General features: G+C 40.6%; 1 protein-coding gene across 1 annotated transcript in view; it reads right to left on the bottom strand.

Annotated features, from left to right (window-relative positions):
* Positions 1-18259, bottom strand: part of LOC141756544 (NACHT, LRR and PYD domains-containing protein 3-like) — a 36023-nt gene extending 17764 nt beyond the window's left edge. Inside the window, exon 1 of the mRNA XM_074616381.1 lies at positions 18071-18259. The gene's annotated coding sequence lies outside the window, so the exon portion shown is untranslated. The remainder of the gene's footprint in view (positions 1-18070) is intronic.
* Between the last annotated feature and the right edge of the window lie 3474 nt (positions 18260-21733).

The following is a 21733-nucleotide window of genomic DNA, read 5'->3' as shown; positions in this document are numbered from 1 at the left end:
GGAGAGGTTGACCAAAACAAGGTCTGAAGTGGCCTGACGAATTGGGTTGTACTCCATTCGCAGCACACAAAGTGCTACGACAGGGCTAAGCCCACACGAGGTGCTCATAGGAAGAGCAAGGTCAAAGGGTCAAGTCCCCCGTTGACACCACATTAAACGTTGCTTCTTTGGACTGAGGAATCCCTGGTTGATTATGTTAAAGCACTAACCAAAGTTTTAAAAAGGTATCACTTACAGGTGGCAGAACGGCTCCCAAAACCCTCGGTGGAGCCAATTCACCCTTTTCAAAGTTGGTGATCAAAATACTAATTAAGTCCTTGGACAAGGTGTGCTCTCTGTTTGTCTCCCAGGTGAAAGACCCATAATAGGTGCTGTTGGTGACCAAAACAGCGTTGAAGGTCGAGGGCAAAGCAGAATGGGTTCATGCTACAAGGTGCAGAGCAGCATCTCGTGCTACGGGAGAGGGCACGCAGGGACGTGGCAAGTGTCAGGATGGTCACTCCTTCTCCTCGCACTGCTAAGTGGGTTCGGTCAGGGGACCGAACAACCTGATTCAAGGAAATCGGAGCATGAGGGCTCTCATGTTCCAGGTGCCGAGCTGAGCCTTGAGCTCGGTAGAACAACGAGCAACCCAGTGCTTGCAACCATGAAAAGAGCCAGAGTAACAGCTCAAGCTCCACCCAGTTTGTTACGACTGGGACGTGAGCTATCAAGATGTCAAAGGTCACGTAGAGGGCTGTGACAACACGGTCCGGATTGAAGAGATGCAAGAATTTAACTATCTCCTCCCACCAACAACATATTTTGAATCTATTTATACCATACGTGCAAAACTAAATGAAGGAAAAACGCCACTTAAAGACCAGAGACCACTCAAACACGGCCATTCTTCTTCTCCTTCTCCTCTTCACATGTTTAGGGGCAATAATCAGAGCTCTTGTCCAGAAAACTGCTAGCACCGGGTTACAGGCTCCCCAGGTCCGTGTAAGTGTGGGAGGCCTGGCACTCCATCAGGTAGAGACCGGGCCTTTTGGTAATGCAGAGTTTCAAGATTGGGTCCAGAGGTTAGGGTTAGAAGACCTTAGTCTGGAGGAGGAGGAGGAGGAAGAAGAGGAGGGAGAAGAGGAGAGGGAAACATGTGATATGTAATCCCACATTTCTCCAGATGTGATCATTTTTTATTTTTCATGTTTGTGTTTGATTGAGGTTTGATTTTGCCAGCAAGGAAAACATCCATATCACTGTGCATCGTATGTCTTCAGACCTCTTGCCAGTGATGGCTCTGTGGTGCGCAAAGCACCTGAGTTGAAGAAGAAGACTTAATCAGTTATAGATAATCATTTTGAAGATGTGTATTACTCTAATATAATCAACGTTATTCATTATTGATCCCTATGATTCTGTGGGTTAAAATCAAAGCAATATTACATGTAATCACACACACATACTTATATTTCATTACACACACATCACATTAAGCCACATACCTCAGTACACACACTCACATTTTCAATAAAGATACGGCATACACATTACACTCATCACATGGATGACAGAAAACACGGAGAATGAGTTGAATCGGTTACTCTCTCAAGGTTTAATTGTTTAAGGTTTTCAATTTTAGTTGGTGAATTTTATAAGAATCAATGTATCCCGATATTAAAGGCTGTAGGGATTAATAGTAAAAGTGTATTCTCTGTAAAATGAACTGATATTCTGCATGATTGATTTAGGAAAAATTGAGGAAAAGACTGAAGGATTTGGGGAGGAGGTGTCCGAGCTGCATTGATGGTGTCCGAAAGGAGGGTGAAATTGCATCCTGCTTCCGGGTACCTCTGTGGGTAAGGATACCTCTATCTCAAAAGAAAAAAAAAAAAGAGAAACAGTGATTTATGATTTGTGAATTACTTCTTTACTTAAATTTTGTGCCATGTATTTCTAATTCTATTATCTATCCTGTTTCCTTGTATAAGAAGGAAGATTGATTTTATATTAAGTTTAAAATGTAACGTGTGATGTCATTTAATCAAGTGTGTTTGGTTATATTTGAAACATAATCAGGTAAATCACCCTAGCTCACCCTGAAGATGATCGGTTTGTACGGATGTGACAATATGGATTTTCCCTCTTTTGTGATCTGAGGTTTTACCTTTGTCCTTTCCAGATAGAGTAGATAGCGCATCTGGTCTTTTTGCTCCATCTCCTGTGAAACCGAGGCGGAGTTTTTGGCCAGTTGTCAGTAGATGCATGTGACCTGCGACCTCTGTCAAAAGAGTGTAGTCTCTTTCCTGCGACAGTGCTGTTGAAGTGATGATGAAGGATGCTTCGCGGACACTGTTCTTTTTGGTATAATAGAGTTTATTACAAACAAGCAACAAATGTCATAACGAACGTCTAGAGCGTCCGGAGGTCTCAAGTCAAATCTGAGAGTCCCCCCTTCGGAGCTCTCTCGCCTCCTTATATCGGGTCCATGGCATGTAACAGCTGAGCTGAGCGTATAACCATGCATGGCTCCTTTGTCCTACATAACCATGCATGGCTCCTTTGTCCTACATATTTATCTTTCAGCCCCATGTCATATCTTGTGACCATATTCTCCACTTATGATTCTTACCCATGTGTTTACCCTTATGGCCTCTCGGTCATGTGCAAGACTTGAAAATATACCACATATTCCCCCCTTCGAGACTTACACAAAGTCTCGAAAAAATAAAAGAAGATACATACAGGTGTATTTAACATGACAAATTTAACAACCCGCCCTTTTTACCATTGAAACAACTGTATGGAGTCTAAAAGTGAGAGTGAAAAACCTGTCAGGCAGCTAATCTTTCTTGAAATATCCATTGAACAATGTAGACAGGAAAATTCTCTCACGGTCCCTCTGCCAAGGCGACCATACGTAGAACTTCATACCACTGAAATGAGGAAATTTAGCAATTTGTGTATGGAAATGATTTAAGCAAATACATATGGAACTCTCAGCAAATTAAAACAAGACAATGTCCAAAGTCAGGCTGGTCGACCCATCGCACCTTTCTATGGACCTTTTCCTGCCTACCCCACTGTCCCTAAACATCGAGAAAAAGAAAACATCTGAGGTCCCATTATATTTAGAAACCATCACTTGCCAAGCATGTAATACACAAAAAAGACAATTCATTTTTACGAATACTAATGTAACATCTAAGAGAAGACATAAGACTATATAACGCTGCAGTTTCTCAGCAGCCTTGACTCCGGTATAGTATCGATGACGTCTTGACTCTGGATGTTGTATCGCCAGTCCACGTTCAGAGTTCTTCAGGCCATTCGTATTTTCATGTTTGAAGTGTCTGAATCCATTCAGCCCATCGGAGTCCCTGACAATCTACCACCCTCACAGTGGTCTTCCCCCAATATGTTCTAGAATGAAAGAAAAGAAAACCAGTATCTTTTGCATACATAACAGATACAAATTAAAACATCAAACACAGAATAAGAACACTTCTATAAGTAAAAATGTGAAATTAGAAATCATATAAGTCAAAATGTGAAATTAGAAATCATATAAGTCAAAATGTGAAATTAGAAATCATATAAGTCAAAATGTGAAATTAGAAATCATATAAGTCAAAATGTGAAATTAGAAATCATATTGTTCCTTTGTTGCCATATCCCCCCTTCGAGACTAAACAAAGTCTCGAAAGAGCAAAACAAAATCAACACTACAAACTACGCAAGCAAAAACAGAGGTAAATAATAGGATTATAATCATATGAGATATTTAAAATGGATATTCCTCCACCAATTCGATCTTTATTGCGTCATCCTCATCCACGTCCGTGTCAGCTTCGTGTAATAATGGCATCAGCGTTTGCTCGCCAGGCAGCACAACTCCAACCCATCTAATTATCATAGCCTTTGCAAAGGTCAACAACAGCGTGCAAAAACAAAACATCACACACAACGCCAGAACGAGCGCTACCAAAACCTGAACTAACACTGCCCCTAGTGGCCCCAATTTATCCTGCAACCAAGCATTTGCAGACCATCCCGCGTCTTCTGATGGGCCAAACGCATCTCTTATGAGCTTCAATGCCCCTATGACACTAGTCATATTATCAGAACTATCAGGAATCAAAGTGTAGCAGGCATCTCCTGTTAAATTTAAAGCAACACATAAGCCCCCTTGTTTGGCCAAAATATAATCAAGAGCCATGTCATGTTTCAGCAACGTCAGTCTGTGACTTCTCTGGGTGTTTGACAACAATTCGAAACCTCTTATGGTTTCGTTCGCAAAGCCTTGCAAGGTGTAGGTAATGTTGTCGATGTGATCTGCCAAGAATGTCACACCATACCACGGAAAAAATCCTATACCCCACTTCTCTCCTAAACTTATTCTCCAATGGAAGGATTCCAACTTGTGAAACTGTGCCAACTCACGTTTTCTCCTACTACTTGAAGCGACATCAGATTGGACCCCCTCTGGCCCTACTCCCTTCTGGATAGTAAGAACCTCATATGGAAGTTTCAACAGTGACATATAACAGCATCCTGTCCACCCATATGGTAGAAATATGTATGCCTTATTACCACAGACCCACCAAATATCCTTGAAATTCCCTATAGTCACATTCCCCGGCAATATCTGATTATGTACCCTTAAAATTGTCTTCTCTTTGTGTTGTGGTACCTGAAAAGATGCTTCATACGAATCATTACTATTCCCACGTTCCATTTTACCCAAGTCCATCATATATTTATCACACTCTGATAACCCCATAAACGTTCCCGGCCCTTCATGAGTTGTATTTGAACAAAAACAGCTGGTAGCTCCTACTGCTGTCACCTCCATTATATCAGGGACCGCTGTTCTGATATCTTCATGCTGATCAAGTACATTTACATATGGTAATTCTGCCAACCAAGAACAAGTCAATCTAGGCTTAAAAAGGTTCATTGCTAAAGCCATCACTTTATCCACTGATGATTGCTGTTGATACAAGAGCCATGATAATGCATAACTTTGACACATAGTGGTTAGTGGTTCTGGTATAGTCTCTAAAATCGAAGGCCATGAGCTTGGCGATCGGATTTTCACCAGACACGGACCATCCGTTTTCACAACCGATCTTACGGAGTGGGTTACTTGCTGAAACCATAAGTTCCTACCTGCCCAAGGGTCTGCGATTTGTAACACTGAAGGATCAAACCCAAATGCCTTCCATTTAGTGTCTCTCTTTTGTATTGTATGGTAATGATCCATCATGTACTCTGGTGTCTGATCAGAGTCAACAAAGGTTTCATCTATGTTTAAACTAGTCCTCTGGGCTGTCATAGATGACTCTACATACTTCTCTTCTATCCTCTGTTCTCTAACTTCAACAATGTCATTACTGCTGTTCACGCTAGGCTCTATTTTTGACATTTGCTTCTGGAGTACATTAGTCACATCCTTAAAGGTCCAAGATGTCATATTAGATATCTGCGTTGTATTTACAAATGTCGTAGATGCCACGGATGTCGTCGCTGTTGTAGCATTCATCCCCTTTGAAGTCATAACTAGAGTAGTAGCCAGAGTAGGTGTATGAACATTCTTAGTTGTTTTTGGAACTAATGTAACAAGCTTTATCTGTGTACTAATCACCTTTGGAGTGGTTACTGTAGTAAATTGTTTCTGAACTTCTTTAGTACCCATAGCAACTTCAATAGGCCCCAAATCTTTTATCAGGAGTGACACTCTACGAGTCACACGACCTTTGATCCAATAATTTTGATATGGAACAAATTTAAACTCCGGTTCTTCATAAGAACACATGTATTCTCCTTCGTCTTCCCGAGTAACGTTACGCAGGACCAGGGAACAATCATCATTAATTTTCATCCACCTAACCTCATTAAACAAAATATACTTCCTCTGATCACGAGGCACAACGTCATCTTCAGGTCTTGTCAACAACAAATCTTCACCACGACTATTTTCCCATTTGGGAAACAAGTTCCCTCCATTATTCCATCTCCCACATTGACAAGGAAGGTAAACTGTTCCTCCTAACCTAGCTCTGATCACAGTACTCAAAGGAGGTGACGTTATAGATATCACCTGAGGCGCCTTTGTAGTTACATGTGATGCATTTATACTTCCAATAGCTTTTGCCATTGAAGGAGTAGATTTCTCTTCCATCTGTCCAGCTTTCATCTGGAGAGTTGATGTCATAGTTGTTAATTCTCTTGTTTCCCCAACTTCTTGGGGGTCTATGCTTTTATTCCCCCCTAGTATCACTAGATACACCACGCGAACTACAAATCCTAACTTGGACCGCTCACTTCCAATACGTCGATCGTAAAAAGAACACCTGTAATCACCTTGATCTTCCTGTTGAGGCTTATATACATAGAGACTACAGTCTCCCTCAACCTTCACTCTCCTTTTGTCATTAACTAATGTATATTTCCCTAATGGTGCTGTCTCTGACAGATCTAGGATCTTACCATGGCTATCTTCCCACTGAACTCTGAGTTTCCCTTTACCACTATTTTCTTCTGTACACTGACATGGAAGCCGAACTGACTTTCCCAAGGTTGCTTCAACCCTGGTTCTAATAACGGTCTGGTTTGACTCTTCTCCTAACTGGTCTCGGGCTCCTTGGTCTAACTGGATCCCTGGGTTGTCCTGCAGCGGAGTCACCGCCCTTTGATATCTCTGACGCTTTGCAGGCAACTGAAATAGGTCCTGCTGGGTCTGGGACATGTTGAAAGACAATGTCTCTAAATCTTCTGTCCTGTCCATCAACTGCCGAGTCATCTCTGGCATCATCAGGAATGTGTACAGAAACATCAACATTGTCCACAACCTGGGTGATCTCTCCTTCTGAGTTCTGACTCTGGGGATTTTCATGCATCCCCCTCTCTGGTGTGTGTTCTTCCACATTGTCTTCGGGCTCTCTTGAGCCTTCAACATCTTGAATCAGTGAATGTGGCGCCCCTTCACTTGGTGCTTTAACACAATGTGATAAATGATACCATGTAGGAGACCCCTTAACCTGGACCGCGGTTCCAGTACTGCGAACCACTTCAAACGGTCCCTCACGGCGTTCGTTATACCACTTCCGTCTAAACACCTTCACGAACACCTTGTCTCCAGGTTGCACTGTGATCCTTTTTTGCTCATCGAGCTTCTCCTGCACCTCCTCCTTAGTTTGCCTGTCAGACACATATGTGGATATTCTTTTATGTAGATTAACCATGTATGTAACATACGTTTGCATTTCATCTTCTAAAAGGGCCAAACTTGGACCTTTCCCACTTGTCCGCAGACAAGGCGTTGGCATCAGTCTTCCTGTAACCAACTCATGAGGTGTCATATGTAAATCGCGGAGCTCACTAGAGCGACATACCATTAACGCCAATGGAAGTGCTGCTATCCAATTTAACCCCGTGTGCTGGCATATTTTGACAATACGATTTTTCAGAACACCATTCATTCTCTCGCAGATTCCTTGACTACGTGGGCTATAGATTGCCCCAAGACGCTGTTTGATTCCTAATTTTTGCAAAATCAATTTCACCGTCTTATCCACAAACTCTTTCCCATTGTCTGAGGATATTCGATCTGGAAGTCCCCACCTGCTTATGACCTCTCTGCATAAGAACTTGGCAACCGATTGAGCATCCTTTCGTTTTGTTGGACAGGCCTCAGGCCATCGTGAAAATCTGTCCACCACGACTAGCATGTACCTTTTCCCTTCAATCGGTTTTATCATGTCAACATAGTCTATAACTAGTTCCCGCATCGGACCTCTTGGAGTTGGGATGTGGCCAGGAGGAACCGGCACTCCCCTCCGAACATTGTTTTTCAGACAAATAGTACACCTGCCTATGACATAATCAATCTGTTCAAGCAAACATGGTGCCCAAAACCCATACTCTTTCGTGATCTTTCTCTTCACTTCCCCCCTTGCAACGTGAGCTAAGCCATGCGCCTCCTGAATCATCAGACCCAACAGGTCTGGAGGTGATAGTACCAGCCCCTCATGATTTCTCCAAAGTCCAGTAGCATCTCGGGTGGCACCTCGGTCTAGCCACAACTGTTTGTCCATTTCAGGAGCAGCTTCCTGCATTAAAATCACATCTTTGAGCGTAATTTTGTCTTCCAAGTTCACTTCATGCGTGACGAGAAGAACTTTGCCCAATTTATCTGCTCCAGTGACTGCTTTTGCAGCTTCATCAGCCGCTCTGTTCCCTTGTGAAACCCTTGACGCATCCTTCTTATGTGCCGCACATTTAGCTATTGCTATTTCTTTAGGCTTCATCATAGCATGCAACAATTTCATGATCTGGGCATGATGCTGTATCGGCGAACCATCTGTTTTCTTAAACCCTCGGTTCTTCCACACTGCTCCAAACAAGTGGCACACATTATGTGCATATGCAGAGTCAGTATATATCGTCACTCGCTTCCCTTCTGCCAACAAACACGCTTCAGTTAACCCCACCAGCTCAGCAAGTTGTGCAGATGCAGGCTGTGGTATCTCTTCAGCCTTCTCCACTGTAAATCCAGTTCCTTGGGCTTTTACTATCGCATAGCCGGCCCTTAATTTATCGCCCACACGATAACAAGACCCATCAGTCCAATACTCCAAGTCCACCACATGCAATGGGAGGGCTTGTAAATCCGATCTAAGTCTAGAGTATTTCTCTGCTTCATGAACACAATCGTGTGGCTCACCGTCTTCTGGGGTTGGCAAATTCTCCGCTGGATTTACCGTAACACATCTTGCTAGGGTAACATCTTCCTGCTCTAAGAGCCTATGATAGTCTCTGAGCCTAGACATGGTCAAGTTGTTCTTACCATAATTCAAAAGATTTCTGAGACTATGATGTGTAAGAATTGTCACTGGATAACCCATTGTTACAGAGGATGCTTTATTGTACATTAGAGAAACTCCCACCATAGCTCTGTAACACAGTGGTAACCCTAGCTCTACATCTGATTACATCTGGGTTAAGAGTCCCCTCCATTGGCCATGGTTGGTCAATTTCAGGCCAGCGTTTGTGCCATTTTTCCGATATTTTTTTGCAATGTTTGCGATGCCCCTAATTAAAGGATTATTCTTCTGTACTATCTCAACAGGAGTGATTACTTTTGGATTTTTAGTGTTCTTTTTTCCCATTATAACGGCTTCCTTATGTTCCGTTATTGTACTTTAATGAGTAATTGCTAAAATTAAAACTACTCAAGGCTTTTTAGATTACTCCCCCCTTTTTTTTTTTTTTTTTTTAACCCAATTACCCAATTAATCAATTAACCAATTAATCAATTAACCAATTATCCAATCAACCAATCAATCAATCAACAATTATCCAATTAATCCAATTAATCAATTAACCAATCAATCAACTAACCAATCAATCAATTAACCAATTTATCCAATTATCCAATTAATCCAATTAATCAATTAACCAATCAATCAACTAACCAATCAATCAATTAACCAATTTATCCAATTAAATTAATCAACAAATCAACCAATCATAAATTATCCAATTAATCAATATTCAGCTCAAATCGTCAAACAGTCACCACATTGAATATCCACCACAGCACAGATCAGACAACCCACGCACAATAACATAAATGAACATCTGCAATTGTCAGCAGAGGTTAGACTAAACAATCATATGCCATTAATTAATCAAATGCATTAACTGATCAATCCGTTGCCAAGTTGTCTATTTATTCATTTATTTATTTCTCCAAACTGCCTAGAGCATGTACTCTTTCATGTGTATAGGAGCAGGTCAGTCTCCTCTTAGGTTTATAAATGCAAGCAGGTTTATATGTGTACCATCAATGTTGCTTACGACTGAGAACACATACAAATATGGAAATGCAGGTTTTGTTTTTGTTAAAGAGTCTGTGGATAAATTTGTACCGGCCTTTAGTAGATTGAAGCGGAAGCCTCCTCATGGACGTCAGCAAGCCACACTCCGTGGTGGGCCGTCTCGCTGCCTTGCCTCCCGTTTCAATTCTCATTCACCATAAATGACATAACAGACAAAAAACATGCAATGATTTAGTCTCTTGTGAACCCATTAGGTCCCTTTAACAGCATCATCAATTTTATTCCTCCCCTTTAAGAAGAGCTCATGTTTTATTTACTGACTCATTTAATTCATATATTTCTATTCTTTTCCAAGGGCCATACGGGTACTGCAGTTACACAACTCCACTTTATTTGTCCTGGCTTATAGTTATTTATCTTATGTGTATGCGTTTATCGTAACCAGGCTCATTTCAGTGGCTCATCGTTTTATTCTTTTTACTGTATCTCCCGGAAATCCCTCTTTTGCAGAGAAAACAAGCATCCACTCCTACCGGCCGTGCCATCACGCCCAACGGCGTGAGTGACAACAGTGATCCAGAGAGAGCGCGCTTCGATCTCTGATCCAGAGAAATTCCCACAATCAACAGCTTATGTTTTACATTATTTAATTCATTTAGTCTTCTGGAAACAGAAGCTCATGGTTTTATACAATACCTCGGGCCACGTATCTATTCTTACAAATTATTAAATGACACATATACTCTCTGGAGCCAAATGTCACACACACACACACATTTTCCCTCCTCCCAAAGTCCATACACACACATTCTCTTCACTCCAACTTTAGATATCTTCATTCGTACAGCATGCTTTCTGCCGCTATTTTCCTTACTTTTTCTCATAAAATTTGTGCTACCGTTGAGGTGTAAAAATCTTCGACGAGAGGCTGCTTCAGACACCGTTCGTCAACAAACGTCAGAGTGGTAACGGTCATTCGAATTGTGATTCTACACTCTCCAGTTATTAAACTGACCATAAGATGTCGTTTTCAGGTTTTAATTGCGGCCCATACTACATGCTCCTCCACTTGAGGGCTTTCTATTCTATCCGATTTGCGGCTTGTCATATGATCATTTCCTTTATTTCCTTTATTTCCTTTATTTCTCTGTCTCTTAACACTCTTTACATTTATTTATTCAAATTACCTGGATCCAGGTTTCCCACTTTTGTCTTTCTAACTTAATTCCGGACTATGTCAGAGCCATCGTTACGCAGTGGCTAATATGCATGTGTCTTACCGTTAATAAGTTGAGGGCCCCTCTTTATTAATCTCGCACGATACTATTTAACACACCTTACCGTTACCATGAAGCTATTCTAAACTATTCCTTGTATTTCTCATACTTCTTTTCTTCACTTTATATATATATATATATTTTTTTTTTTTTTTTTTTTCTCTATTCATTCCCCCTTTTTTTTCATTAAATTTAGCACGGAGCCTCACTTTAAACATCAAATCAACAGGACATGTCCATAACAAGAAGGTTCTTAATTTACGGTGTGGCCAAACAACTCCACATAACAGCCCCAATTTATGACCAGCATTCAATGAGTGCGCTCACCGTTTTGTGAAGTTGTAGCAGTACTGCTGTTGCGGCCACCTCCGATCCTTTTCGTGACGCCAAATTTGTAGTCTCTTTCCTGCGACAGTGCTGTTGAAGTGATGATGAAGGATGCTTCGCGGACACTGTTCTTTTTGGTATAATAGAGTTTATTACAAACAAGCAACAAATGTCATAACGAACGTCTAGAGCGTCCGGAGGTCTCAAGTCAAATCTGAGAGTCCCCCCTTCGGAGCTCTCTCGCCTCCTTATATCGGGTCCATGGCATGTAACAGCTGAGCTGAGCGTATAACCATGCATGGCTCCTTTGTCCTACATAACCATGCATGGCTCCTTTGTCCTACATATTTATCTTTCAGCCCCATGTCATATCTTGTGACCATATTCTCCACTTATGATTCTTACCCATGTGTTTACCCTTATGGCCTCTCGGTCATGTGCAAGACTTGAAAATATACCACAAGAGCTCTCTAGACCTTTATGGGGTTTGGGAGGTCTGCAGGTAATTTTCCTTAGGAGGTCTTAATTGGCTTGAAGACGGAACTCGTAGGTCATTGCTAGAGGTTAAGGGTGAGTTTTTAATAATCATGATATGTAACTGTTTTTGGATTTTGACTGTTTAAATTAGTCATTACTGCGTGAAGTGGATCAACCCTGACAGTGCTCTGGTGCTCAATTGTTAAATTGATATGTCACACTGGGAGGGGTAATTAGTGTTGATCTGTCGATCAAAAAGGAGGGGTTGTGATGGAATTTTCCATCAATTCCTCTCTTATTGGTAGAAAGGTCAGAGTGTTTGTCAGAGTGTCCCTCTGTTGACATTCTTGGGTTGGAGTCCTGTCTAGAGGAGCCACCGTTATCTGTACAGCTGTGCCTGTAGTGGAGACCGTAGAGCCAGTCGCTAGGGCAACCAGGGTCAGAGATGCCAGAGGAGCGAAGTAAGTAAAAACATGATAAGGGGTAAGACACTGAGCACCAGGGAGGAAGGACAGAGTTGTGAGGCCTTCACGCAGAGAGCATCTATTGTGGAGACCTGACAATTCTCCTTGATCAAGCTTCAATAAACCTTCTTTTGTAAGACATCATCAGCTCCGGACCTCTTCCTTCCAAAGTTAACTTGTGTATCAATTATTCCATCACAATGAGGACTTAGGAAAAGACAACCTCAGTGTTCAGAGAATCCGACTGCTCTTTAACTGCTCGTCTGGAGAGTAGATGAGATCAGGCAGCAGCAGCAGGGCGGTGACTAAAAGCTGTGGTTTGCAGTTTGCAGCAGCCTTCACTGAATTTACAGGAAGTCACAGAAAAAGTTACACTGTTAGATCTGATCTGCAGACTACTTGTAGTTTGCAGACCACATTCAGTTTTATTTATATTTGTTTGTAAATCTCTGTGGAAATGTGCGTGTATCTGTCATTGGATTCTATCCTTTATTATTTTTATGTCCTCCTTATAAAGCACATAATGAGCACTTATTTAGATAAGTGCTATATAAATAACCTTCATTATTATAATTATTATTATTATCAACCACACAAGATGTGTTTGTTAACAGATGAAACCTCCATTGATCAACATGAGACTAATATCTACAACCTAGTGTTAAATCTTAGAATTACACAGAAAGTTGTGACTTTCTACAACACGTGGTGTTTGCTGTCAAAACTAAGAGCCAATCAGCTCTTTGATCAGGCGACAGCCAGGTGTTTTCCATATAAGGCTCGTTGGAGATGAACTGGCCTCGCAGCAGCAGCAGGGGGGCGGTGACGTAAAGCTGCGGTCAAGTCAGACAGTTTGCGGGCGCCTGGGTTAGCTCATGTATTAAGGCTTGGTCCTGACCGCGGCGGCCCGGGTTCGAATCCGGCCTGTGGCCCTTTCCGCATCCACTCTCTCTCTCCCCCCTTTCAAGACTCTATCCACTGTCCTGTCAATAAAAATGGAAAATGCCCCCAAAAATATAAATTTAAAAAAAAAAACAGTCAGACAGTTTGCAGCAGCCTTCACTGAATTTACAGGAAGTTAAACCAAATAATGCAGCAAAGTCAAAAATAGATTTCTGGTTAGTTTCTAACCTTTTTCGCTGACTGCTGTATATCAGCAGCTCCTCCACGCTCCTTGTTTACAATTTCCTTCAATGCATATTAAACACAGGTCAGTGCCGTGTTTAGCTTTAAATCCAAACTGGTTGTCTGTGGAGTTAATAAACTCATTTAATCTATCCAGCAGGATTCTTTCTAAGACTTTTGACAGTATGCTGGCTAAAGCAATGGGCCTGTAGTTATCTAGACTGCCTCCTTTACCAGCCTGGTCCTTAATTACTGGAACTAACAGGACAGACAACATGGAGTCTGGTAAGACACCATGGATCATAAAACCAGTAAAACACATAGCAAGGAGAGGAGCTATCCTCGGACTGGCATATTTAAGGTGCTCAGCCGTAATATGGTCTATGCCACCTGCTTTATTAACAGACAGCGTCTTTATAGCTTGGTATACCTCATGTGACTTAATCACCTTGAATCATCACTCTCAGTAAAATCTGTTTTAAATAAATCCCTTTTGACACAGATGAATAACAAACTATAATGCTGTCGCCATAACTCAGCAATGTTGTCTGTTCCAGAAGTTCCATTTACAGTTCATGGCAGAGATGTTTTACTGTAAAAAACCCAGAGATTTCAAGAATAAAGTCATAATATTACGAGAAAAAAGTCGTAATTTAATGAGAATAAAGTCGTAACTTTATCAGAAAAATAGTAATTTCCTCTTCCACAAAAGAGTCAGTTTCTCCATCAGGTCTGTGTGATTCTTTCTTCAGAATAAACGCAGTTTCTTGCACAATCTTTTCCAGGTCCTGATACTGATGATAATGTGGTGCTGATGTGCCAAAAGACAAAGTATTTTGTTATTTGTGAAACCTAAACTAAAGTATTATTTCACAAGATGCTCCACGTTCCTTATTTTCACACAGACGGCACGCTGCTCTATTTCTCTTCTAAAATAACACTTAAATTATTACTTTATAATATTATGAGTTTATTCTCATTATATTACGACCTTTTTCTCGTAATATTATGATTTTAATCTCATAATATTACAACTTTTTTATCGTAAATTTATGACTTTAATCTCATAATATTACAACTTTAATCCCATAATATTCTGACTTTTTTCTCGTAAACGTATGACTTTATTCTTGTAATATAATGACTTTATTCTCGTAATCTCAGATTTATTTGTTTCCTCATTGTGGTCCTAATACTCCGTCGTACGCTTGAGTTTTAACAGTTAAAAATAAACTTCAGTCAAGTTAATCCAAGCTGTCAGACCAGATCAGACAATTCCTGCATGTTTCACTGATGTGAACTCAGATTACATCAAACTGCTGTTGATTCTACTCCAGAAACACAAACAACATCACATGTAAATCTCTCTAAAATCATTGTGCTTCAACTCAGAGAGAAATTCTACAGAATATTTCAAAGAGATATTTTGAAACAGCCAATCAGCATCGAGAAGCAGTTAAAGGGTGATACAGCAGGATGTGATCAAAGAGATCCTGATGATCAAACATTTCCAGATTCCTCTGGTTGGATTCTCACCTGTTGAATTCACTTCAGGTCAACTTACAGGCACTTTCCACCTTCATGTGTCGAGGAAACACTAGAAGAAGAAGAAGTTGCTCATCTCTTCCTCGTCGGCTGCAGTCATGAAGTCGAAGAAAGATGAGAAGGAGAATTCATGAGGACTTAGGAAAAGACAACCTCGGTGTTCAGAGGATCCGACTGCTCTTTAACTTCGCCTCGTCTGGAGAGTAGATGAGATCAGGCAGCAGCAGCAGGGCAGTGACTAAAAGCTGTGGTTTGCAGTTTGCAGCCACCTTCACTGAATTTACAGGAAGTCACAGAAAAGGTTACATCCTGTTAGATCTGATCTGCAGACCACATTCAGTTATATTTATATTTGTTTGTAAATCTTAGAATTACACAGAAAGTTGTGACTTTCTACAACACGTGGTGTTTGCTGTCAAAACTAAGAGCCAATCAGCTCTTTGATCAGGCGACAGCCAGGTGTTTTCCATATAAGGCTCGTTGGAGATGAACTGGCCTCGCAGCAGCAGCAGGGGGGCGGTGACGTAAAGCTGCGGTCAAGTCGGACAGTTTGCAGCAGCCTTCACTGAATTTACAGGAAGTTAAACCAAATAATGCAGCAAAGTCAAAAATAGATTTCTGGTTAGTTTCTAACCTTTTTCGCTGACTGCTGTATATCAGCAGCTCCTCTCACAGATCACTCTGTTATTAAGTTGAGAATAAAAAAATAAAATGAAATATAATTCAGTTTCCAGATCATGTGATGATTTATTTATATTTGTTTGTAAATCTATGTGGAAATGTGCGTGTATCTGGCATTGGATTCTATCCTTTATTATTTTTATGTCCTCCTTATAAAGCACATAATGAGCACTTATTTAGATAAGTGCTATATAAATAACCTTCATTATTATAATTATTATTATTATCAACCACACAAGATGTGTTTGTTAACAGATGAAACCTCCATTGATCAACATGAGACTAATATCTACAACCTAGTGTTAAATCTTAGAATTACACAGAAAGTTGTGACTTTCTACAACACGTGGTGTTTGCTGTCAAAACTAAGAGCCAATCAGCTCTTTGATCAGGCGACAGCCAGGTGTTTTCCATATAAGGCTCGCTGGAGATGAACTGGCCTCGCAGCAGCAGCAGGGGGGCGGTGACGTAAAGCTGCGGTCAAGTCAGACAGTTTGCGGGCGCCTGGGTTAGCTCATGTATTAAGGCTTGGTCCTGACCGCGGCGGCCCGGGTTCGAATCCGGCCTGTGGCCCTTTCCGCATCCACTCTCTCTCTCCCCCCTTTCAAAACTCTATCCACTGTCCTGTCAATAAAAATGGAAAATGCCCCCAAAAATATAAATTTAAAAAAAAAAACAGTCAGACAGTTTGCAGCAGCCTTCACTGAATTTACAGGAAGTTAAACCAAATAATGCAGCAAAGTCAAAAATAGATTTCTGGTTAGTTTCTAACCTTTTTCGCTGACTGCTGTATATCAGCAGCTCCTCCACGCTCCTTGTTTACAATTTCCTTCAATGCATATTAAACACAGGTCAGTGCCGTGTTTAGCTTTAAATCCAAACTGGTTGTCTGTGGAGTTAATAAACTAATTTAATCTATCCAGCAGGATTCTTTCTAAGACTTTTGACAGTATGCTGGCTAAAGCAATGGGCCTGTAGTTATCTAGACTGCCTCCTTTACCAGCCTGGTCCTTAATTACTGGAACTAACAGGACAGACAACATGGAGTCTGGTAAGACACCATGGATCATAAAACCAGTAAAACACATAGCAAGGAGAGGAGCTATCCTCGGACTGGCATATTTAAGGTGTTCAGCCGTAATACGGTCTATGCCACCTGCTTTATTAACAGACAGCGTCTTTATAGCTTGGTATACCTCATGTGACTTAATCACCTTGAATCATCACTCTCAGTAAAATCTGTTTTAAATAAATCCCTTTTGACACAGATGAATAACAAACTATAATGCTGTCGCCATAACTCAGCAATGTTGTCTGTTCCAGAAGTTCCATTTACAGTGCATGGCAGAGATGTTTTACTGTAAAAAACCCAGAGATTTCAAGAATAAAGTCATAATATTACGAGAAAAAAGTCGTAATTTAATGAGAATAAAGTCGTAACTTTATCAGAAAAATAGTAATTTCCTCCTCCACAAAAGAGTCAGTTTCTCCATCAGGTCTGTGTGATTCTTTCTTCAGAATAAACGCAGTTTCTTGCACAATCTTTTCCAGGTCCTGATACTGATGATAATGTGGTGCTGATGTGCCAAAAGACAAAGTATTTTGTTATTTGTGAAACCTAAACTAAAGTATTATTTCACAAGATGCTCCACGTTCCTTATTTTCACACAGACGGCACGCTGCTCTATTTCTCCTCTAAAATAACATTTAAATTATTACTTTATAATATTATGAGTTTATTCTCATTATATTACGACCTTTTTCTCGTAATATTATGATTTTAATCTCATAATATTACAACTTTTTTATCGTAAATTTAGGACTTTATTCTAATAATATTACGACTTTTTTTCTCGTAAATTTATGACTTTAATCTCATAATATTACAACTTTTTTCTCATAATATTACGACTTTTTTCTTGTAAACGTATGACTTTATTCTTGTAATATAATGACTTTATTCTCGTAATCTCAGATTTATTTGTTTCCTCATTGTGGCCCTAATACTCCGTCGTACGCTTGAGTTTTAACAGTTAAAAATAAACCTCAGTCAAGTTGATCCAAGCTGTCAGACCAGATCAGACAATTCCTGCATGTTTCACTGATGTGAACTCAGATTACATCAAACTGCTGTTGATTCTACTCCAGAAACACAAACAACATCACATGTAAATCTCTCTAAAATCATTGTGCTTCAACTCAGAGAGAAATTCTATAGAATATTTCAAAGAGATATTTTGAAACAGCCAATCAGCATCGAGAAGCAGTTAAAGGGTGATACAGCAGGATGTGATCAGAGTGATCCTGATGATCAAACATTTACAGATTCCTCTGGTTGGATTCTCACCTGTTGAATTCACTTCAGGTCAGTTTACAGACACTTTCCACCTTCATGTGTCGAGGAAACACTAGAAGAAGAAGAAGTTGCTCATCTCTTCCTCGTCGGCTGCGGTCATGAAGTCGAAGAAAGATGAGAAGGAGAATTCATGAGGACTTAGGAAAAGACAACCTCGGTGTTCAGAGGATCCGACTGCTCTTTAACTCTGCTCGTCTGGAGAGTAGCTGAGATCAGGCAGCAGCAGCAGGGCAGTGACTAAAAGCTGTGGTTTGCAGTTTGCAGCCACCTTCACTGAATTTACAGGAAGTCACAGAAAAGGTTACATCCTGTTAGATCCGATCTGCAGACCACATTCAGTTATATTTATATTTGTTTGTAAATCTTAGAATTACACAGAAAGTTGTGACTTTCTACAACACGTGGTGTTTGCTGTCAAAACTAAGAGCCAATCAGCTCTTTGATCAGGCGACAGCCAGGTGTTTTCCATATAAGGCTCGTTGGAGATGAACTGGCCTCGCAGCAGCAGCAGGGGGGCGGTGACGTAAAGCTGCGGTCAAGTCAGACAGTTTGCGGGCGCCTGGGTTAGCTCATGTATTAAGGCTTGGTCCTGACCGCGGCGGCCCGGGTTCGAATCCGGCCTGTGGCCCTTTCCGCATCCACTCTCTCTCTCCCCCCTTTCAAGACTCTATCCACTGTCCTGTCAATAAAAATGGAAAATGCCCCCAAAAAGTTAAACCAAATAATGCAGCAAAGTCAAAAATAGATTTCTGGTTAGTTTCTAACCTTTTTCGCTGACTGCTGTATATCAGCAGCTCCTCTCACAGATCACTCTGTTATTAAGTTGAGAATAAAAAAATAAAATGAAATATAATTCAGTTTCCAGATCATGTGATGATTTATTTATATTTGTTTGTAAATATATGTTGAAATGTGCGTGTATCTGGCGTTGAAATGTATCCTTTATTATTTTTATACGCGCCTTGTAAAGCACAATATAATGAGCACTCGTTTTAATAAGTGGTATAAGTGGTTTTGTGCTTTTCAAAGCACAAACCCCCGCAAGGCAGCCGGCCCAGACGCTGTCTCACCTGCAACCCTGAAACACTGTGCAGACCAGTTGTCTCCAGTGTTTACAGGGATCTTCAATTCATCACTGGAAACCTGCAGGGTGCCAGCCTGCTTCAAAGCCTCCAACATCATCCCGGTCCCCAAAAAGCCAAGGATCACAGGTCTTCAGGATTACAGACCCGTCGCTCTGACCTCTGTGATAATGAAGACTTATGAACGCCTTGTGCTCCACCACCTAAAGACAATCACCAACCCCCTGCTGGACCCACTGCAGTTCGCCTACAGACCCAACAGGTCTGTAGACGACGCAGTAAACATAGCCCCTTCACTACATTCTCCAGCACCTGGACTCCCCTGGCTCCTATGCCAGGATCCTGTTTGTGGACTTCAGCTCCGCATTCAACACCATCAGCCCAGCTCTGCTACAGGACAAGCTTTCCCTGCTGAGCGTGCCTGACTCCACCTGCAGGTGGATCACAGACTTTCTAACTGACAGGAGTCAGCATGTAAGGCTGGGGAAGCAAGTCTCCGACAACCAGACCACCAGTACCGTTGCCCCCCAAGGCTGCGTTCTCTCCCCACTGCTCTTCTCCCTGTACACCAACGGCTGCACCTCCAGACACCAATCTGTCAAGCTCCTTAAGTTCTCCTTAAGACGACACCACAGTACCTGTGAGGGTTTCTGGACAATATCTGTCATTGTTTTGTGTTAATTGATTTACAATAATAGATATATACATATATTTGCATAAAGCAGCATATTTGTCCACTCCCATGTTGATAAGAGTATTAAATACTTAACAAATCTCCCTTTAAGGTTCATTTTGAACAGAAAAAAAGGTGTGATTAATCGTGATTAAATATTTTAACTGATTGACAGCCGTAATTATAATATAAATAGACAAGTGGTCCCTGATATTGTTGGCTTTAAAGTGTTTAGTCAGTTTCACTACAATTTACACTTTTATGAAAAGTGTATTTCTTTCTGTCTTTCTTTCTTTCTTTCTTTCTTTCTTTCTTTCTTTCTTTTTAATTTGTTACCTTAATGCAGAAAATTAGGAAGGGCGCCCACCAGCATTTTTAAAAATTATATTATTACTATTATTATTTTATTTTTTTACCAGCGCCCCCCAGAAGGTGGCGCCCTAGGCGACTGCCTATATGTCCTTTGCCTTAAACCGGCCCTGCTGTGAAAATACTCCACTACAAGTAAAAGTTCTGCATTCAAAACCTCACTGAAGTAAAAGTATGTAAGTATTATCAGCTAAACGTAGTTAAAGTAAAAGTACTCATTCTGCAGTAAAATGGTCCCTGTTTGTGTTTTACTTGTTGGAAAGGCTATTGACTGTTGTAACAGCGCCCTCTTGTGGCAGAATGTGAAGCTGCGCTATTGAGCACATGGAGCTGCGCACTCAGTAATTAAGAGAGAGCGAGAGGCAGAGCCAGAAGCACGTTGAACAGAGAGAGTCAAAAGTGGACTTTACTGCATCTAAGTGGTGTGATTTGTGTGCATCTCTGATGAAAAGTGAGTAAACGCAGCTATTTCCCACTGAACAGGACTATGATTAAGACTTTGGGTTTATATGATTAAGACTTTGGGTTTATATGATTGGGGCTGTTTTACAGATGCTGAGCTAATCTGTCCATGCTGATGCCCTTAGCTGCTCTTTTCTGGTATACTGTTAGATGTAGATAATGTTGGCATTCTGCTATATATGTTTAAACGACTTGGAAGTATGTTTGTACTGCAACTTAAAGCAGCAGTCAGTATAATTTCTTCCTTTATATATCTGTATCTGATTTAATGTAGTAATAATAATAATAAGCCATTTAAGTTGAATATAACTGGTTAATTTAATAATTATAATGTGGCATTTTCTTATGTTCTTGTTATAGACCACACATTCAAGATCACACATTGTTCATCTGTAAACCTGTAAGCCTGTGTGAGGAATACTGTGCTGTTATGTTAAAGACTATTCAGTAAAAGGAGGAATCAACCCTATAAGAGCGTCCTGAGTGTTCTTACCGACACACCAAGGCTACATTGCTACCTGCAACCAACACCTATACAGTCCTGAATGGATACCTATTCAATAGTGGTGGAATGAGTACATCCAAGTACTGTACTGAAGTACAGATTTGAGATACTTTACTTGAGTATTTCCATGTTCTGCTACTTTCTACTTCTACTCCACTACATCTCAGAGGGAAACATTGTACTTTTTACTCCACTACGTTTATCTGACAGCTTTAGTTACTTTACAGATTACAATCTTTCATCCCCTTAATATATAATAGTAAAACACCAGTGGTGGAAAAAGTATTTAGATCATTTAGTGCAGTAAAAGTACTAATACCACGCTGTGAAAATACTCCACTACAAGTAAAAGTCCTGCATTCAAAACCTGACTGAAGTAAAAGTGTGTATCATCTCGTAAGTATTGTTGTGTAATCTACAGCATCTTATTGTATGAGATCATCATAGATAGTGGAGTAGAAGTATAAAGTAGCATAAAATGGAAATAGCCTACTAAGTAAAGTACAAGTACGTTGAACTTGTACTTTACAGCACAGTATTTGAGTAAATGTATGCTCCACCAG

Source organism: Sebastes fasciatus, chromosome 18 (genome assembly GCF_043250625.1).
Source record: "Sebastes fasciatus isolate fSebFas1 chromosome 18, fSebFas1.pri, whole genome shotgun sequence".
NCBI lineage: Eukaryota > Metazoa > Chordata > Actinopteri > Perciformes > Sebastidae > Sebastes > Sebastes fasciatus.
This window is presented reverse-complemented; position numbering and strand designations above follow the sequence as displayed.